Raw genomic sequence first — 3,817 nt, 5'->3', positions numbered from 1 at the left:
AAATTCTTGGACCGTCGCAAGACGAACTACTGCGAAAGCATTTGCCAAGAATGTTTTCATTGATCAAGAACGAAAGTCAGAGGTTCGAAGGCGATCAGATACCGCCCTAGTTCTGACCATAAACGATGCCAACCAGCGATCCGCCTGAGTTACTCAAATGACTCGGCGGGCAGCTTCCGGGAAACCAAAGTATTTGGGTTCCGGGGGAAGTATGGTTGCAAAGCTGAAACTTAAAGGAATTGACGGAAGGGCACCACCAGGAGTGGAGCCTGCGGCTTAATTTGACTCAACACGGGAAAACTTACCCGGCCCGGACACTGGGAGGATTGACAGATTGAGAGCTCTTTCTTGATTCGGTGGATGGTGGTGCATGGCCGTTCTTAGTTGGTGGAGCGATTTGTCTGGTTAATTCCGATAACGAACGAGACTCTAGCCTATTAAATAGGTGCGGGGTTCCCAGCACCTTACAACCTTCTTAGAGGGACAAGCGGCTCCTAGCCGCACGAAACAGAGCAATAACAGGTCTGTGATGCCCTTAGATGTCCGGGGCCGCACGCGCGCTACACTGAAGGAAGCAGCGTGTCTTTATCCCTGTCTGAAAAGACTGGGTAACCCGTGGAACTTCTTTCGTGATTGGGATAGGGGCTTGCAATTGTTCCCCTTGAACGAGGAATTCCCAGTAAGCGCGAGTCATAAGCTCGCGTTGATTACGTCCCTGCCCTTTGTACACACCGCCCGTCGCTACTACCGATTGAATGATTTAGTGAGGTCTTCGGACCGATGTCCGGCGCGGCCTTTCGGTTGCGCCGGTCTGTTGGAAAGATGACCAAACTTGATCATTTAGAGGAAGTAAAAGTCGTAACAAGGTTTCCGTAGGTGAACCTGCGGAAGGATCATTAACGGATTGTGAAGGGTGAGCGCCTCAGCTGCGTCTGCGCCCGACACTTTCTGCCGCTGACCCCGTTTGGACGCGGGGTCGGCTTTTCCCCACGGGGCTGCCTGAATGTGGAGCGGCACCCCGTGACAAATTGTTGCGCCCAGCGGACGCCAACACCGCGACCTTGGACGGTCGGCCAGGTGGCGGACGCGGGTACAAACGGCGCAACGCACTCATAGGTCGGCTTTCGACCCGCCACTGCACCGTGGCTCGAAGCGCTCGAAATGCGCGACCCGACCGCTGCGGGACCGCCTAGTACTGTAAACAGGAGCGGCGGAGCGCGAACGGCGAGTCGTGGTTACGTCGGTAGAAGGCGAGGCTGCGCGTTCCCGAAACGCCAGCCGAGTGCCCTCCCGACCGTTCGAGCGTGCAAGAACGAGACCCGACAATCGCGCGGCGACTGCCAAGTACGAGAGGAACGGCACAAGCGTCGGCGGTCGGTCAAGGAACTGGCGATGTGACGGGTCCGCTGTGCACCAGTGCATACCGTCCCGCCGTCCGCGGCAAGCGCCTCCGCGTCCTCGGGTGACGGAGGCTGCCGGTCGGTTCTTGCAGGCGAGGGATCTCGCTGGCACCGGTTCGCGTTGACGCGCGGCCGGTCATGGCACGGCGATGCGACGGCCGAGGTGCGCAGTACTCGATGGAGGAACCGCACGCTCCGATGACCGTCCCGCCCTCCGCGGCGTATGCGTACCGACCGTAATGGTTGCAGCAGCGCCGGCCGGCTTTTGAATTCGCCACACGAAACACGGTGCGAGATCGCGGTTAGGGGAGCGTCGACGTTGCCAGGCGTTTTGCTTGCTGCCGAGGGAAAGGCGGCACGGCCACGTCGCGCTCGTCGCGATTAGCGGGTCTGCGCGCTTTGGGAAGGTGCCGCAACGACTTGCCGAAAGAGGAAGCACGGAAGAACGAGGGACTTGGACGTCCCGACAATTGAACGCACTTGCGGCCAGGCCCTTGCTGGCTTCGTTCTTCCGCCTCGAGTAGGCTCGTACGCGGCTCCGGCGCCGAAAGTGGTCCTTGGCACCGACTTCGGTGGACGTGGGAAGTGCCGCGCAAGTACGGCGCGCCTGGCTCCACCTGTTGGCTAAAGTAGGCAGCCGGATCGGCATTTTGGTGTGCGGTGGCAAACCGTGGATGCGAAAAAAGCTTGTGCGATTTCGTGGAACAAAAAGCGGGGGTCCCCCTTTTTATGCGGAGGAGACCGACCCGCCCGCCGTGGTGAACCGCGACGCCACGGTAAAAACGGGAGAGGCTTGTCGATGGGACCGTGCATCCCGCGCTCCACGGAGGCCGGGAGGCGGCCGCCCGAGGAAATGTGTAGCCGTCGAGGCCCGCATCTGCGTGCACTCTTATCCAAATGGGTGTACCGCAGGCATTTTCTGGTTAGGCGGGCCAATGAGAGCGAGCACACAACGATACCTACGGGTCCGGCTTGGAGAACCGGCTTCGACGCCTCCCGAGTATTTATAGAGGGGTGGACCACGAAAGCACTCGCAAGTAGCGGAAGCGAAACGCCGTCCGAAACACACCGTTTGCTCGATTTGCGGCAGCCGAAAAAGGCGCGGCAGAGTTTTGGAGTCCAAGCGTGCGCTGAAAAGCGCCCTTCTTGGCCACTGTTTGGCCGAGTGCCAGAAACGTTTGGTTTTGACTGTACGGAATTGAACAAACACTTTTTCACGACTCTAAGCGGTGGATCACTCGGTTCTCGGGTCGATGAAGAACGCAGCCAGCTGCGAGACTTGGTGTGAATTGCAGGACACACTGAGCACTGATTCTTTGAACGCACATTGCGGCCTTGGGTCTTCCCTTGGCTTCGTCTGTCTGAGGGTCGGATCACATATCAAGAGAGCCTTCGGCGCACAAGGGAACGTGAGCCGTCGACTCGTTTTGACCGCGTCGGCAACACGGACAGCACGCTGAACACCTCACAGCGAGCGCCAACAGCGGCCACTCAAGGGCGAGACGGTGGCGACCGTCGTGCCAGAGCCCAACCGAAACGGGGGCGACCGACTGCATTGAGGATGTGGCACCTCGTTGAGACCGCCGCAGGACTTCGAGTCGGAAGGAAGCCTGCAGGGAAAGTGCGGTCGAGGTTGCGTACTCCTCTCTGCGACCGGGCGCGCAAGAGCTGCGAGAGCCACGGACGCGCAACTTTAACGCACGGTAAACACGAGGAGCGAAAGCCGGCCAGCAAAGCTTCTCCAGCCGTGCGCAAAGTGCGCGAGATCGCAGCCTTGCGTTGCGCTTGTTGCCCTCGAAGTAAGCAGGGTGTCCCGTAGACCGGGCGCTCGAACACGCTGCGGGGCCGTGCCTCCTCCAGGCTTTGCCGCGCGAACAGGGAACGTTCGCGCGCAAAGCGCAGGGAGGTGAGGAGGCTGCGCCCGACGTTTGCGGTTCGCTGCGTACGCGGTTGATGCGGAGAGCACGGCGCGACGACTTGCCGCGAAGCGGAAAAAGTCTCCCGCACGAGTTGGCGAAACGTTGGCGAAGCTTAAGGCGTTCTCGTCGTAGTCCGCCGTCGGTCTAAGTGCTTCGCAGTTCCCGTCCCGTTCAAAAAACTGGGCCACTCCAGTTGGGGCGGGGGCGACGCTACACGAGACGATGCCTCTCGCCAGGCTGCGTGGCTGCCCTTGCGGCGGCGGCGACTGGCCTCGGCGGTGTTTGGGCTTTCGACACGGTCGTTTATCACGCAACTGCTCGGACGACGCACGCGCGCAGCGGAATGCCGCTTGCCAGCCTTGTGAAGATGTGACCCTGTACAGGGTTGCGGGCGCACTTGGTAGGGCGTCGTACTCGGTTCGCGATGGGTTTACGAACGTGTCCCGTCACTTCCACGTCACACCGGTTGTGCGCCGCACGCGTGCAGCGGGGAAGCCG

At 60.3% G+C, this 3,817-nt stretch overlaps 1 non-coding gene across 1 annotated transcript; it reads left to right on the top strand.

Annotated features, from left to right (window-relative positions):
- The first annotated feature begins 2,618 nt into the window (after positions 1-2,618).
- LOC142794432 (5.8S ribosomal RNA) lies at positions 2,619-2,771 on the top strand. Its single transcript, XR_012892336.1, has one exon. It is a non-coding gene; the product is annotated as a 5.8S ribosomal RNA (ribosomal RNA).
- The last annotated feature ends 1,046 nt before the right edge of the window (positions 2,772-3,817 follow it).

Source organism: Rhipicephalus microplus, unplaced genomic scaffold (assembly GCF_043290135.1).
Source record: "Rhipicephalus microplus isolate Deutch F79 unplaced genomic scaffold, USDA_Rmic scaffold_421, whole genome shotgun sequence".
NCBI lineage: Eukaryota > Metazoa > Arthropoda > Arachnida > Ixodida > Ixodidae > Rhipicephalus > Rhipicephalus microplus.
Note: the sequence above shows the minus strand (reverse complement) of the source record. Positions and strands in the feature narration are given on the sequence as shown.